The sequence below is a fragment of the Mus caroli genome, unplaced genomic scaffold (genome assembly GCF_978045245.1).
Source record: "Mus caroli unplaced genomic scaffold, Mus_caroli_1 scaffold_5, whole genome shotgun sequence".
Taxonomy (NCBI): domain Eukaryota; kingdom Metazoa; phylum Chordata; class Mammalia; order Rodentia; family Muridae; genus Mus; species Mus caroli.
In genome coordinates, this window is record NW_028227260.1 from 67,640,012 (window position 1) to 67,657,672 (window position 17,661).

The following is a 17,661-nucleotide window of genomic DNA, read 5'->3' on the forward strand; positions in this document are numbered from 1 at the left end:
TACAAGGCTGCAATTAGAGTCTCTATACCAGTGTTCATGTCCTGCGTTTTTTTTTTCTATAAATGTATCATAAACAGGTTTTCACATTTAGTCTTCCATAATTATAATTTTTAACAGCTACATAATTGTCCATTTCTGGCACTAAATTCTATAAGAAATATCTCTTGTGGGATTAATATAGGGAACACTGTCCTCAGTAATTGTTTAATAACACACAGAAGAGATTTCCATATTACTTTCTCATAACTGCACTGGTTGAAAGCCAGGGCACAAGATTGAAACACTTCTGCAAGCACTGGGCTCAGATATTTCAGGCGTGTAACCTTCTGGTGCTCTAACTTGATCTAAGGACACAACTTAAAATGCCACCTAAAGGAGTGGATGGATAGAATGTCCCTTACAATATAGTCCATAAATATCTCTTCTCAGAGGCAGGTATTTGACAGGACTTCAGAGGCCAACTCCATTTATTCTCCTGAAGGCCAGAAGTAGCAGTACCCTGTTGTTGACTGAGTCAGGATCCATAGGCTTTGGAAGTTAGATGAACAGGTGGCCTGGTGACAGGGTCACCACTCTGGCTTGAAAGTTGAGAAGCCTGACTAGTGTTGCCTGCATGGAAGTTTACCTCATATCCCTATGGAGGTAGTGTGCAGGTAAAACCATTTTTTGTTTGAAGTAGCTTTTGAAACTGAGTTTCAGGCCACAAAACAGAGATTTTTTTTTTTTTAAATCTGAACTGTTTGCAAAGTCATCATGTGGTCTGTGTCTAGAAGGGAAGTCTAAAGATGTTCCAATGGAACCTCTGGTTTTAGGAGCTGTAGTGTTCCATTGTACAGTACCAGTACAGATTAGCTACAGAGTGGGTTTTAGATTGACCAATTGAATTTTGGAGACTGTCAATAAGGATGATAGAGGTTGTTTTATGCAAGTGATGTGGAGTTGTTATTTCTCGCACTAAACATGTGCCAGACCAATCCCTTCTTTAACAACTGTACCTAGGGCTAGTGAGATGGCTCAGCAGTTAAAGCCCATCAATCTGAATTCAACCCACAGAACCAAAGTGAAGGTAACAGGAGAGAAGTGAACCCATAGGGTTGTCCTCTGCACCTCTGTCCATTACCTCCCTCAATAATAATAATAATAATAATAATAGAACTGTACCTCTTATACAGCAAAATAACTATGTTAGTAAGATAAACCCAGATTTTTTTCTTAAAATTTTTTAGCATATAAGCATTACAATATAAAATTAAAAACTTCTTTAAAAGATTTATTTATTTATTTTGTGTATATGAGTACACTGTAGCTGTCTTCAGACACACCAGAAGAGGGCGTCAGATCTCATTACAGATGGTTGTGAGCCACCATGTGGTTGCTTGGAATTGAACTCAGGACCTCTGGAAGAGCAGTCAGTGCTCTTAACCTCTGAGCCATCTCCCCAGCCCCCCCAAACATTTTTAATAATTAAAATGAATAATCTAACTACAGTCCTGCATTTTAACATAATTATTATTAGGTTGGTAAACTTCCCTTATTTTTCTCATCAGATTTTTGCATATTTATATTCACAATTAGTGTCTCTTTTGATAACTGTAATCACATGAGTATATATAAATGTGTTTTCCTTGAAATTTTTTGATCATTGTAGAATAAAAGTTCTTTTCAATCTGTAACCCACAGACCTTTCCATCCCCTCCCCTCAGAAGAAAGTCCTGCCCTGAGTTTAGCTGTTTTTAGTTTTAGAGTGCTGGGGATATATCACAACAGGCATGGTAGGCAAGTGCTTAGTCCTTAGATGTGCCCTTCCCCCAGCCTGGAGCAGCCTAAATCAGACCTTGTTTTGCCATAGTCACCTAGCACCCCCCCCCCCCAGGGTGGAGTCTTCTGACCTAGGTGAAGTCTATTGTCCCGTCACATCTGCAGCTTCCTGCAAGAAGCCACTACCTGCTGAGCAGCTGAGCTTGCTTTCCTGACAGATCCTGGTAAAGCAATGAGATCCTGACAAAGTAGGGGATGTGTTTCCCCCTTTAAAGTCAGACTTAAGAATTAAACACTGGGCCTTGATCAGAAACTTTGTCTTGGTCTCATTCCTCTCATTCCTCTCTCCCATCCATCCCCAGCTCTCCTTTCAGGTACCCAATTCTCTGTGGCTGCTGGCAGCTACAGGTGGCGCCCAATGTGAGGCCTGGACACGGAGAGATCATCTAACAGGTACTGTCTTGGTGGAGCGCCACAGAAAATGGAAGAAGATGGTATCCTGCACGGAAAGCAACCTAAAGCATTGATGCTAATGCTAGCCTCAAATTTCATCTTTTTGAAACTGTTCTTGTAGGTACAAAGAGACATGGGCTAAGTTGGGGCAGTGTCTACCCAATGCTAATCCCACTTAGGGGTTGACAGTGGAAAATGAAACTGGAAAATTTTAAAAGGCATTTGTCCACAGCCTTCAAGAGCTGCTTCAGGCGTGAGGAGTAGGGCTTGAAGAACAGTTGCTAGATTGAACAGATAGATTCTTGCTGCTCATGGTTTCATGAAGAAAGAACTTTAGGTAAGAGAACCTGGGAAAAATTGGAGAAGCTCTGAGAACCACTCAGGCAGATAATATCTCCCTCTGCCTCTGGGTGCTCATAAGAGATGCTATTGATGAGGAGACCTTGCAAGCGTCAGACAGTGCCCAGGGAGAGCTTGAAAAATTTCAAGAAGTACGCCTGCTAGAGAGAGCTTTCTCAGAAAAGGGCCCTCTCAACCCTAAATTAGAAAGGTATAGAGATACTAATAATGAGCTAACATCAGAAGAGGAAGCTCATTCAGAAAAAGGAGCTGACAAATATTATGATGAGGATTGACCTCCTTGTGCACCTTCTGCTCCACCTATAGCCTCTACTGCAGAAGATGCTGCCCAGATGACATGCAACTAAATAAATTAGAGTTTGAAATTAAGCTGCAGAAATCGACTAATGAGCTACAGGAGCTAAAAAAGGTGTCAAGTACAGGAAAAAGCAGCAATTCTGAGATAGACCAATCGCCAGGTAATTTCTAATAAATAAAAAGAGAGAAACTGTGCCCTCCCTCTAGACTTGAGCAGGCTAAATCAGACCTTGTTTTGCCACAGTCACCTAGCACTCCCCCTAGGGTGGAGTCTTCCAACCTAGATGAAGTCTATTGTCCAGTCACATCTGCAGCTTCCTACAAGAAGCCACTACCTACTGAGCAGCTGAGCTTGCTTTCCTGACTAAATCCTGGCAAAGTGGGAAATGGGTTCCCCCCTTTAAATTCAGACTTAAGAATTAAACATTGGGCCTTGATCAGAAACTTTATCTTGGTCTCATTCCTCTCTCGTCTCTCCTTCCCATCCATCTCCAGCTCTCCTTTCAGGTACCCAGTTCTCTGTGGCTGCTGGCCTCTACATTTAGACTTTTACCCTTACAGAGGAAAAATGGAGTAATGTTGTCTTAGTACATTCTCTGTTGCTTGTATAAGAATATCACAGCTTTAGTAATTTCTAAATAGTACAAGTTTTTGCCTCACAGCTCTGAAGGCTGAAACATCACAGATCAAAGGTTGCATCTGGAGAGGGCCTTCTTGTTGCATCATAAGATGGCAGAAGGGGGTCACAAAGCAACAGGGCACTCAAGAGAGACAGGGAGGACACTCAGCCTTGGTAAGATTGCCACTCCCATAATGTCAAAGAGACTGTCATGATGATGGCTCTAGTTCATTTTTGAAAGCAAAAACCTCCCAACCTGGTCACCTCCCAGAGGTCTTATCTTTTAAAACTATAAAATCTGGTTGGGCATGGTGGTGCCTTTAATCCCAGCATTTGGGAGGCAGAGGCAGGTGGATTTCTGAGTTCGAGGCCAGCCTGGTCTACAGAGTGAGTTCCAGGACAGCCAGGACTACACAGAGAAACCCTGTCTCAAAAAAAACAAAACAAAACAACAACAACAACAACAACAACAACAACAACAAAAACCCAACCAACCAAACAAAAAAACCTATAAAATCTGATATCATGTTTCCAACACGTTCAAACTACAGCCATTGCTTTCTTTTTGCATCATTGATTACATTTATCAGTTTGTTTTTCTGCCCTCAGACAGATACTTGTGAGGTCTATCTTTATAGATATATCTAGTTTGTTCCCTTTAACTTTTATGTTATATTCCATTTAGTGATATGCCTTATTTTATTTAACCATTCCTGAATGAATTTTTTTAAGCCTTTATTTTAACAAGTACACAGGCTCTGGGACCAACGATCACCAGCTGCCCAAATACCAAAAAATTATGCTTCCGAAATCTCTTGATGTCAATTCTGCACTCAGAGCAATCGAGTTGCCCTGCATATGCCACTCATGACAGAAGCCCTTTTTTTCTGAATGAATTCTTACTTTTTATCATAAGAGGGTTCATCTTGTAAGTTGTTTTACTTGCCTTCCTACCCATTTGCACACACCGGTGCAAAGAGACAACCGAAGTGAGAAAAACAAAATCATGCTTCATGTAGATGCAGAGACTTGGTCCTGAGTTGACTATTTTGACTGTTTAGATTCACAGTGCTTTCTAGTGGAACTTTCTGTGATGGTGGAAATGCTCTGTAGCTAGACAGATTGTTCAAGAAAATATCCAAGTGAGCCCATATAACCACTGAGTATTAAAATGTTTCCAGGGCAGCTGAGAAGCTGGAGACTTTTTTCCCTTGATGTAGGATCTTCAGTATCCCAGGCTGCCCTTGAACTCATTATGTGTCTAAGGACATCTGATCCTTCTGGTTGTATCTCCTCAGTGCCAGGATTGCAAGCAGTTATCAACACACCTGGCTGGAGATTTTTAAAATCTAAATGAAACCACTATCTTGTAGGATGGTAAAGTTAAAACTCTTTTGTAACTTGCATCATTAGAACTCCGAGACAATCGCAATACCCTCTAAAAGGTCAGGATGATGACACTAAGATCTTGTCTTTGTCCTCGTACGTGCTGGTCTCTTGGGATTGTCTCTATTTTCCTGGCTTCTGTATGGGTCAAAACATGTGTTATCTACTGAAAAGACAAGGTTCCTGGAACATCTGTCTTTCTGGGAAACAACTATACCCTATGTCGAAATTCACCCTAACACCTTCCCTTGACATTTAATAAACCAACCCTCAGCAGTCATTCCATTAGCTCACTAAAAGCTTTGAGGATGACAGAGGATGTCCCAAAGTCAACAGAAAAGTATAAACATCTTACAGAAATGCTCTTGGCTAAGAGTCAGCATTGTTCAGTTAGTTTGGTTGTGTCGTAAATGGGGTTTAGCCCCAGAGAGAACCGATTTACCTTTTTGTTTTCTGTAAATGCCTGAATCCCCATCTAGATTTCCTTTATCATCAGAAGTTTCCAGGCTGTTCCATATAGCCTGCAAAATCTATAGCTCACGTACACGGGCATGTGGTTATGCAATTCGCTCCCAGGGTGGGCTCCTGAACGTCCAGATCCAGTGTCCAGTTGATCTTTGCTGGCAGTATCAGGCAGATATGACAGCTCACGTGGGCTGAAGAAATGCACAGTCTGCTCCTGAGAGGCTTAAAGACATAGATCTATATGGTTTTAATACAGACAACAATAAAGTAACATGAAACTTGCTAGCTATGTGTGTAACAAACATCCATTACTAGTGCCTCCAATATGAGCATTGATCTATGAAAGTGTGCCCTCTTGTCTTTCTGCACACACACCCCCCTTCCTGTTCTTTCATATTTACTTTCTCTGATCTCTGCTTAGTCCTTTTCTCCCTCTGCTTCTGGCAGTTTCCATTGCTGATCCCCATAATTTTTCCCCTCCTGGGGCCAGCTCTACAGCACCCCTAAATAAAATCTTGCACTCAGTTAACCTGTAAGTGTTAACTGGTCATTAAGTTGCAAGTTAAGGGAAAAGGCGTAAACACACTCTTGTTTACCTGTGACAGTGGTTTGGTGTACTACTGCTCTTCCAATTACCCTAAGACTTTATGTTTTAAACTTTGAAAAAAAACAAAAACAAAAACAAAGTCCCTTCCCCTATCAAAGGAGTAATACATCTTTACTAAAGAATAAACTATGAAATACTCAAAAAGTTCATACTCACACTATGCACTAAAAACTATAGTTTGTATTTTTAAAATTATTTGGAATTATGTGTATGTTTTGCGGGTATATGCATGTGATTATAACCACCTTTGGGGGCCAGAAGTGTCAGGTCCAGCCGGAGTTGGAGTTACAGGCAGTTCTGAGTTCTCCACCATGTATTGAGAATCAAATCCAGATCTTCTGCAGTAGCAGTACATGCTCTTAAGACATCTTCTCCAGCCCCACAGCCAGAGTTGTTTTTTTTTCTTTCAAAGATTAGTGTTTCATTCTGTAAGGATTTTGAATGAATGTTGTAACCACATTATACATACAATTTTGTGTTCTTGTCTTTTCCATTTACTAATAAGCTGGTTTTCAAATTATTTCAGGGCTTCATAAATATAAATTTAGTACCTGTATAATTTGTAATATATTCTGTCAGCTAAATATACCATAGCTTGATCAGTTCTGTGTTGTTAGATATTTGGCTTGAAGCAGTATGAAAATGAGATTTTGTAGCTTTTTTTTTTTTAAAGATTTACTTACTTTTTTATATGTAAGTACACGCTGTAGCTGTCTTCAGATACTTCAGATGAGGGCATCAGATCTCGTTATAGATGGTTGTGAGCCACCATGTGGTTGCTTGGATTTGAACTCAGGACCTCTGGAAGAACAGTCAGTGCTTTTAACCGCTGAGTCATCTCTCCAGCCCTGTAGCTTCTTTGCTTCTTTTTTTTTTAACATTTATTTTTGCACATATGCACACACACACACACACACACAAATGCATGTGTGTGTGTTGTGTACACCACATGTGAAGGTCAGAGGACAACTCATGGGAATCAGTTCTTCCCTTCAGTTTACCAGCCTTGATGGCAAGGACCTTTACTTGGTGAACCATCCTGCCAGCCCTAAAATAAGAATTTGTAAAACATTAAAATACCATAATTTACTGTGAAGCACATGTAGATTGTCCCCCCAAAACTAACTGCTTATGTAATCAGGGGGAAATAGTTCAATGAAGCTTCCATTTTAGCCAGATATGGTAGCTCACACCTGCCATCTCAGCACGGGAGACACTGAGGCCAGGAGTTTGAGGCCATACTAATTATAGAGTGAGAACCCATTACAAACAACAACAACAACAAAACCTTCAGTGTCTCAGGGAATATTAGGGTTTTTCTGTAATTTTATTTTGGTTCTGAGGATTGGACTTTGCTGCTTAGCTCCATGTCTGGCTCTTTTCTGTAAGTTAAGAAAGTACAATGGTAATGAGTTTTATAACAGAGCCAGGCCCTTCCTCTCCATGATGATAGAAGCCAGAGAGGAAAAAAAATCCTTTGGTAGCAGACATTCTTTCATTTACTTAATAATGAGCACCTGTTATATGCCAAGGGCTGTAAATACACTAATAAGAAAATACAGGCCCACCCTGGTTGTCTATGGCTGTAGTGCCAGCACTTGGGAAGCTGAAGTCATTAGGGTTACTTAGTGAAATCCTGTCTGAAAAGACCAAAAACAGACGGGGTGGGGGTGGGAGGGGTGGGGGGGTGGGGGGATGGCGCACGCCTTTAATCCCGGCACTTGGGAGGCAGAAGCAGGCATGGATTTCTGAGTTCGAGGTTAGCCTGGTCTACAGAGTGAGTTCCAGGACAGCCAGGGCTATACAGAGAAACCCTCGAATCCCCCCTCCCCCCAAAAACCCCAACAACAACAAACAAACAGACCAAAACCACCCAAAAACCAAAAAAAAAAAAGGTGTCATCAGATAAAAAAGAATTTCTCCCTAGGTTTTTTTTTTAATTGGATATTTTCTTTACATACATTTCAAATGTTATCCCACTTCCCCATCCTCTCCTCCTCCTCCCCCCTCCTCCCCCTCATCTCCTTAGGTCTTATGATGTGTGTCTCTATTTCTGGGTACTTGGAAGGTTGAGGTCAAAGGTCTCTTGAACCCAGAAGTTTGAAGTCAATCTGTGTAACATAGTAAGCCCTTGTGTAAAAAGAGTCTGTCTCGTGCTTGTAAGTCTTTATCTATTTGCTGTCTCTATGTCTGGAACAGCCAGTCCCCTGCTCATTTCCCTGTCTTCAGCTTTCTAACTGCTACCCATCCTTCACATCTAAGCTTGGCTGCTATTTCTTCCAGGAAGTCTTCTAAATTTTCCCAAGTCGGAGTTAGATGCTCTTTTCTTGTCTTTCTTTCCTTTTTTTTTTTCCAGGACTGAATACATGACCTTTATTTATTTCTTCCAGATCAGAGATTTTGGGTTTAATCAAGACTTGCAAACTAAACATATTGACTTATTAAAACTATATTACTACTTTAGTAAACTATAAAAAAAAAGATAAGGAGACAAATGCATGCATTTATAGAATTGCATCGCATGTCTGTCAGGCCAGGTCCTGCAGCTGCCATTCCCAGCATGACCTCATTCCAGATGACACAGCAATTGTTTAGACATCCACCGTCGTCTGGTCTCGTCTAGCCTGAACTGCTCTTCACCTCTTTTTTTTTTTTTTTTTTTTTGGTTTTTCGAGACAGGGTTTCTCTGTACAGCCCTGGCTGTCCTGGAACTCACTTTGTAGACCAGGCTGGCCTCGAACTCAGAAATCCGCCTGCCTCTGCCTCCCGAGTGCTGGGATTAAAGGCGTGCACCACCATGCCCGGCTGCTCTTCACCTCTTGATGGTTTTCCTGTCCATGGGTGCATGCCTGGCTGTCCGGTTCTTAGAGCAGGCAGGCATTTACCTTCCTCAACCACAAGCATTGGAGAAGGGCTGAGGCCATGGGGATGCCTGATCTGACCCATTCCTCATGGGGAGTTTCCTGGAGACCTCCCATCATCATGTCTGGACTCCCAGGAGCAGGATTCCATAGGCTTGCCTTTTTTCAAATCTTGGTGAAGAAGAGTTTTGAAAAGACAAAACAAAACAAATTCTGCCATTCTCCAGAACAAATCTGTTATAAAAGACAATCTCTATGGGGACTGACTTCTGTCCAACACGTGTCCATTTGAAAGCATTTTCCCTCCAGTTCCCTAATTGCAAACAACTGAGTGATCCTCTCTTTATACCTTACTCTTTGTATAATGTGTGCACATGACTGCTACAAGGTGTGATTGAGGGTAAGGATTTTACAGTAGATATGAGGGAGAGTGTGGTCAGAGGCATCTGGGAAAGTCCTGGGCAGAGACAGAAAGAAGTACACTGAACAGGGCCGGAAGACTGAACCAGGCCTTGAGATGAGAGAGACAGAGGGACAGAGAGAGCGAGAGTAAATTAAGAGAGTAAACAAAGAGAGCCAGGAGAGCCCATGGCACCTAGTGAGCCTGTAGGCGAGCATGCTCTTTGGTATGCTAACAGGCACCACAGTTAGCCATTTGTCCGAGTTTCTTTTGGACACTCTCCTGTCTAGATCCAAATTTCCTTATCACGCTGAAATTACTTGTTCACCATTAGTGAACTCCATGAAATTATGTATTCAGTGACGGACCAGCACTTGGTCATCTGGGTCTCCTTCCTTCCTCTCCCTCCGCTCTTTTCTTCCTGTTTTCCTTCTTCCCTCCCTGATTTCTGTTTTTTCTTTTCTTTTCTGTGACAATTTCACTCTGCCTAGAGCTCACTAATAACAAGGCTGTCTTGGTAGTAGAGCCTTGTTTAGCATGTTTAAGGCCCCACATTTAACTCCCCAACTTAACCACAACAACAACAACAAAACATGTGACAGTAGTAGCAGATAGAGAGTGAATGATTCAAATGAGGAGATACTGGTTGAATAATTCTTTAACTCAGCAAAAAGCATCCATTTACAAATTCAAGCTCTGCAAAGCTCAAACAGAATATGAAGAAAACTACTACTTCCACTATGGTCAAACTGCTGAGAACCAGAGGGCAAGAGAAAATCCTGAAGGCAGCCAGACAAGAAGAAGGACAGTGCATTCCAATCACCACCATTGTCCTTTAAGGAACTGTGGAAGAGATTTCACAGCTCTGACAACTGCTCAGAAGACTGCAATGCAGACAGTTTTCTGTCCGTTCTGTCCGGGACCACACCTTGACAGGACTGCTTAGCTGTGCATATCTCCTGTCTTCTACTGAAATTTGAATCTCACGTGGGGACCTACGCAGGTGGACTTGGGGACATCAGTGAACTACTTTGTTCCTCTCCCAGTGTGGACACACTGAATGCTATTCACTATTTCCTTCTCTCTTTAATTGGCATCCTGGGGACTGGTGGCTGAGGCTGGTTTGTTGGGACTTCTATAGTCCAAACTTTTTATCCCTGAAACTTTGGAAACCTCATCACTTGCTGTTTGTCACAGGACTTGCAATCCACTCATCTGTTCATTGATTTATTTAACATGTGTGTGCTGAGGGGGAATGTGGCGGGACTTAGCGGTAACAAGAATAAGCAAAAGCAGCCATTTTGAGACTTCTGACATCACCTACAGATTTCAAAGCTTTCTTCATTTTTCTTCAATCCGTTCTCCTTCAGACTTGATACTTCTTTGTTCCCTTTTGCCTGGCCTCAGTCCTTCTCTGGAGTCTTGGATGGGCTCATGCTCTTGAGTCTCCTGGTTCTGCCTCCCCAGGGCTGGGATTACAGGCCCACAGCAGCAGCATGAGCTCAGATTGTAGACTTTTTATTGTCTACGTTTCTTGACCCCATTGTTATTTCCTCACTTCTTACTTTATACAACACTGTTTTCACTTCTAGAATTTCTACTTTACTTCAGTCTCATGTTTCTTATTTCTCTCTTGAGATTTCTTTTTCTTAAACAAAACAAAACAAACCCTTATTACCAATGGATTGCTCTCTCCCGGTATCCTCATCTCAAGGCTGGCCTCCCTTAGTTATGTTTTTCTCTTGAGATTGGGCCTTATTTTCTTGACTATCTTTTAAACAATATTGAAATAGTTTTTTTTTGGGGGGGGTCTTGAAAGCTGTTTTACAGAGTCCTTTCTCTGAAGAGTGTGGATGCCTTTATTCTAGCAGGCTTTCAACTCACACCACACTCTTCCTCGTCTGGTCTGTGTGACAGATCTGATCAGTACCATTCTTAGCTGAAACAGACTTGGAGTTGGCCCCATGTGTCTCACAGTTCCGAATACATCTCGAGAAACCTGTACCCAGATAATTTAGATTCACTTTCCTTTATAAGACATTCCCTCATTCTCCAAAGCTTCTGTTTGTCCTAGGCTCCTTTCTTTTTGGTTCTTCAGGCAGGAAGGCTTCTTCAGGAGTCTGGCTAGCTCTAGCTTGGATTGCAGCCTACCCTAAGGCAAAGGCCATAAAAACCTCACCCCTTGCTGATGGCTTATTTCAGTTTGTCACTGCCCTCAGGAAATCTGCCTGTTTTTCCTCATTCTCAAGAGCCTCCGGGTAGTCTGTCTGTCTCTCAGTGTCTCCTTCTCTGTCTTTCAGGGTTAACATTTGCTATGTGTTCTCTGTTCAGAATTTTCACAGTTGTACTCTACATTTTCAGAAAGAAATAACTAACAGCCGTCAAGTGCTCTGTTTTTCATCTTAACAATTCTCTGTTTTCCTCTTTACTTATTTATTTTGGTGGGCTGGGGAAGAATGGGTCAACTGGCTTACCATTTCCCCTTCAGCCCATTTTAACTGGCCTGGCAGGAGAAGCTACTGTGTCTCTGACCATTAGAGCATTTAAACAATGGGCTTTAAGGAATTAAGATTTCTCCAGAATCCTAAACTGAGGAGGTAAAGGCTACACAGCCTCAGTCTTAGCTGGAAGAGGAACTTGCCTCCCAGGAAGTGATTTCACACTGGTCTAACAACTTGTCAGACCACTTTGTAGGACAGGCTCAGGCTGGAGCCTAGACAAGGATGGGTCAGTGAGGAACAGGGCCATACCTTACCTTAACAGGACTGCTTACTCACACCTCTTGCCTCCTCCAGGACCCCAAAAGGGGGCCCTGGGGTCGGGTGGGGTGCTCACCAGCACCTCTTTACTTTGTTTCTCTTACAGTGTGGCCACATGGAAGAAATATCACTTCTCTGTCTCCCCCGTGCCCCCCCCCCCCCCCGCTTTGTTTCTCTTTTGCCGAGGCACCCTGAGGACCGGCAGGCAGCTGAGCTCAGTTTGTTGAGGCCTCTAGAAGCTTCTGTTGGTGGTAGAACTGGCAGTGCACTCATCTGCTCGTTCATTTATTTAACGTATATGTGTGTGTGTGTACAGAGTGGGAAATGTGGGATGACAAGAATAAACAAAATCAGACCTTCACTGGGAATGTTGCAAGGTCATCGGAAATCTGGATTTGGGGGCAATGGCATCGCTCAATGGTAGCATGCTTGTCCAATATGCAGGGTTTTCTAGGTTCAATGCCTTTAAGAGTACCAGAGGCTAGGCTTCTTAGTGACCAGATCAACTAAGTTTCTGTTAGTCTTATTCTCTTTCCTGTTTCATCCTCTGTTGACTGTGGTGACCCACTCCCCACCCCCTACTCTTTTTTTCCAAATGGGGGACTCTCAGACTAGTCTTAACTCCATTCTTCCCTTGTCCTTAACAGTCTTTTTTTTTTTTTAACTCAATATGCTAAGTGCTCTGCCACTGAGCTATACCCCAAGCCATCCTTGGCTGACTTAATCTTAGTGTGTCAACTGCTTTGTCTATGTCCAAGACTCCCAAATGATTATCTTCAATCCTGACCTCTACCCTCAGGTTGAAACTTGCATTTTAGCTGTTTGTCTCTGACTGGCTCTCTAGTAATTATATTAAGTTATGTGCAGTCAAAATCCAACTTATTTTTGCTCCCGAAACCTGCTCTTCTTGTTGGGTTTCTTTCTTTCCTTCTTTTTGTTTTTTGTTTTTTGTTTTTTTTTGTTTTTTTCAAGACAGGGTTTCTCTGTGTAGCCCTGGCTGTCCTGGAACTCACTCTGTAGACCAGGCTGGCCTTGAATTCAGAAATCTACCTGCCTCTGCCTCCCAGGTGCTGGGATTAAAGGTGCGCACCACCACTGCCCAGCTTTTTTTTTTTTTTTTTTAAGATTTATTTATTTATTTATTATATGTAAGTACATTGTAGCTGTCTTTAGACACACCAGAAGAGAGCATCAGATCTCATTACAGATGGTTGTAAGCCACCACGTGGTTGCTGGGACTTGAACTCGGGACCTGCAGAAAGCAGTCAGTGCTATTAACCACTGAGCCATCTCTTCAGCTCCTCTTCCTGTGTTTCTTATTTCACTTAATTCTGAATAATAGAAGGGAGTTAAGAGCTGCCCCAGGGCTGTGGCTCTGAGTAGGAAGTTTCCCTGTAGGATGACTGGCTCTAAGGTGTCTTCCCCTTCCTATACTGTGCTTCTAACACATTTCTAGCACACTGCCATCCATTTCCTTTGTGGTGTTCACAACAAAATTGAGGGAGACTAAACAATGAAGGGGTAACTTCTCTTGATTTCAAATGCAGCAGAAATTCAGATAAAGGAGACAGTGAACACGAAAGTAGAGAGAGACTTCAGGAAACCAAAACTGATCTAACCTCTTCTGAATTAGAAGCTGTCCTGGATTTTCATTCTGGCCCTACAGCATTATCCTCTGCACATTGTAGAGACTCCATAAAGCCTTTTTGAATGATTTTGCAATATTGTTGTTTATTAAGTACACACTGAGTTCATAGTTCTCCACTAAATGATGTGGAGGTTCACCAAGATTAGATGTAGTCTCTGACCTTTTCAGCCAGTCAGTCAACTGACAAATATTGACGGAGTGCACCAGGCTAGGAATTGTGGAGGCTATAAGGTGTAAAAGAAATCGAAATCTAAGTGCCTTTTTCTTGGGGAGTTTACAGTATGGTTGGTAAGATGATACATATGCATACAAGACTAAGAACGTGAGCCAGAGACAAATGAACATAATACACAGTACATACAAAACATTTTAAAGGATAGAAAGGTTGGATAGATACACAAGCTTTTATGGAAGCACAGAAACTGTCCTGGGCTTTGAAGGATGGGCAGAAGTTAAATAAGCTTGAAGTTCTCAGAGTTATTAGGACAAAACTCAACACAAGATTCAGGTTAAAGACCAAACAGTATCTAGGCAGGAAGAGGCAGTTTGCACTCCATCTTAGGCAAAAGGTCTAGAAGCCACAGAGGAAGGCAGTATCTCTGAGCATGCTCCTGAAGAGCTCTTAGTGGCAGGCTACCCTTCCCATCGCAAGCAAGCACATTGTTTTGGTCCCTACTCCCACCCCCACTCCCACCTCAATCTTTTTTCTTCTTTCTGCCTTTAGGCAACATACAGATCAAATCTTTCATTTGTGACAGCCATGTTAAAAATCTGGACTCAAAAGCCAAATAATCCAGGTTCAAATCCTGGCTTTTCTCCTTTCTAACTAGCTGATTTAGAGCAAGTTTTTCAATGTGTGTCTTATTTTGATCTGCAGATATAAAAACAGTACCTATATTAGAAGATGATTTTGAGGGTTAACTGAGTTAAAATATAGAAAGTGCTACAATAATGCCTGCCATATATTAGGAGACTGCTGGCCAATTGGGACATTACTTTCTTGTGACTTGGTAAGTAATTATCTAATTAACAGACGCTCCTGTGGAATCTGTAAGCCATACTCTGGTCGCTAAAGGCAGTTTAGGTCTTTAGCAACCCTCATAAACATGCACAGTTTATTCACGTACTTAGGTCACAAGGCTGTTTCTCAGACTGTCCTTATCTTTAGGTGATCCAGACAGAGATGCTCTGGTAAAGTAAATATCGTGGACAACTTTTAAAAGCATTTTGTCAACGTAGAGACGGAACTGACAGCTTTTCGAAGGGATTTAGTTGGAACTGGAGACTATCCCCAGGGAGGTGCCAGGTGAGATTAGGGTTAAATGAATTTAAGAAAGAGGAACATCACTAAAAGTACAAGCAGCTGGATGGGAGACTGTGTAAAGAGAGGGGGTTCCATAGAAAGGTTGCTACTCTCCAAGCCCAGGCTCTGTACACATCATGCATATGAGTACACTTCGTTTTTGTTTCATCCTTGCATTAACTCTTTCTTCTATGAAGACCCACTACCTCCTCTCTGCAGGTTCAACACAAGCGCCCCAAGTCCCGAAGGTTTTTTTTTAAAAAAAATCTGCCATTTTCTTCGGACAGTCTGAATGGAGAAAAGAAAGACATTCCTGTCATCATAATTGCATAACACCAAAAAGGAGATTGGAAATCTTCTTGAAGAAGAAAAGTCTGGGGACAGGAAGATGGATAGGTATCTGTCTAAGATATAAGACTGCCTGTAGGCAGGATGCTACGTGAGTGAAATGCCTTGGAATTCAGAGATTTTTAAAAGGTGATTTTTCTTTGCCCATCTCCCTTGGTAACTCAGCCTCTCAGGAAAACAACAACAATTAAAAAAAAAAAACCCAAGGTCTATGTATCTGTGTGCCTTTGTGTATGTATGGGACCCAGCTGCTAACAGCTGTCACCATCTTATTTATTACAACAAAAGGTTTAATTAGTTTAGTGCCCTTTACTCTTCTCTTTTTACCCCATAAAACTTTTCTCTTAAAAAAAAAAAAAAAAAAAGACCATGCTAGCCAGACATGATGGTACATGCTTGCTATCCCAGTACTTGGAAGGCTGGAGTTAAGAGGATCATGAGTTTGAGGCTGGCCTGGGCTGCATAGTAAGATCTCTTCTCAAACAATAACAAAATCATGCAAAAAGAAAACAAGAAGAAAGACCATGTAAGTTCTTCCACTGGTCTTCAGCATTTCTGCCAGCATGGATTACCTGAGAAATGTTTTAATTCTTTGGAGTCTATTGTTTCAGTAGTCTCATAGGATAAATGTCTCTTTTGAATATCTTTTCCCATGCCAGGAGACTAATGATTTTTCTCTCTGATTATTTTTTTTTCTTTTTGATACAGAGTCTCTCTATGTATCCCTGGCTGTCCTGAAACTTGTGTAGGCTAAGTTGGCCTTGCCTCTGCCTCCTGAGTGCTGGGACCAAAGGAGTGCACAATGCTTGCCTGACTTATCTCTCTGGTTTTTTTGTCCCTTACTCTTGAAAGATTTGGGGAGATATACTAGACTTGAAAATTCATGAAATATGCATGTTCCTGGAACAAATAAAAAACAGTATCAGGAAGAGATTTCATGATGTTCTGACAACTTATTAGATGCCCCCCCTTTTTAGGACAGAGTGGCAATGTTGGGGTCTGTGATAGACAGGAGTGAACATTGACCAGGACTGCTTAGTTATGTATACATCAAGTGAGTACTCTGAAGACAGACTTGGGGAGTCCAGCAAGAAAAGACCATGCATCAGTTATTTCTACCTTATTATGACTTTAACTTACATAATTGTCCTAGGGTTATATGATTTTAAGCCTTATCTCTTTGCTCACTTAAATATTCCAATTTTCACTGTCTATGAAACCATTTTCTTCAGCTGCTTAACACATTCCAATCTGTTCTTTTTTCATTCATTAATTAATTTATTCACTTTACACCCCTATCGAAGCCCCACTCCCTCCTCTCCTCCCAAGTTCTCTCTTTATAAAAAGAACGATGACGCCAGGTGACTCAGCTGTGCCTCCCAAGGAGAAGAATGGTGTGTGCTAGCAGTGCACATGCCTGTACCTCAGCACTTTGGAAGTAGAGGTAACAGGATCAGTTCAAGGTCAGCTCTGGCTATATGGGCAAATACAGGCAGCCTAAAGTATAGGAGTCTCTGTCTCAAAACAAAAACACAAACAAACAACTCCCCCAAACAAACAAACCAAAACTAAAATTAAAACTAAAACAACAACAACAACAACAAATCCCCAAATGCCACCACCACCAGAAACCCAAAGCCAAACAACAGGAACAAAAAAGCAAACCCATTCTTCTTTGACTACCAATCATTCCCTAGCTTTTGACAACGCACTGCACTCTAGCAAGCCCACTTCTTTTTTGGCGAAAACTTTTTGAGGAACTTTCTCCACAAAATATTGCATTTCTTCTTCAAAATTTTTCTTTTTTATTACATTTTTATTTCTTTATGTATGAGTGTACACCAGAAGAGGGCATCAGATCCCACTACAGATGGTTGTGAACCACCATGCCTTGCTGGGAACTGAACTCGGGACCTCTGGAAGAGCAGCCAGTGCTCTTAACCACTGAGCCATCTCTCTAGCCCCCTCCACAAAATATTGTTACTTCTCATTTTTTAATACAGTTCCCTGGCCCTGTTAGTTGGCTTCTACTCCCAGTTCTCTACAGAACTGCCCTTTTTCAGGGCTTATCTTATTTGACCTTTCTACTGGGGCAAACAGTGCTAAACACCTAGTGGCTGCTTCTGGACATTTTTTTCATCCCTTGCCTTCTGATCATTATCACCTCTTAGTTCTCTTGACCACCACTTCTTTGTATCTCCACAAGCCTTTTGTTCCTGTGCCTGCTTGCCCTATACTATTTTCCCAGAAGAGAATAGTTTTTTTTTGTTTCCTGATTAAAAACAGGAATATAGGCCAAAGGTGTAGCTCAGAAGTAGAGAGCTTTCCCAGTATGCTTTAAGTCCTAGGTTTTAATCTTTAGTACTGGAGATATGATATATATGCACAATAGAAAGA

The 17,661-nt window shown here is 41.7% G+C and overlaps 1 non-coding gene across 1 annotated transcript; it reads right to left on the reverse strand.

Moving 5' to 3' along the window:
- Positions 1-4,238: 4,238 nt before the first annotated feature.
- On the reverse strand, positions 4,239-4,372 carry LOC115030170 (U11 spliceosomal RNA). The gene has a single exon (XR_003835791.1). It is a non-coding gene; the product is annotated as a U11 spliceosomal RNA (small nuclear RNA).
- Positions 4,373-17,661: the final 13,289 nt, after the last annotated feature.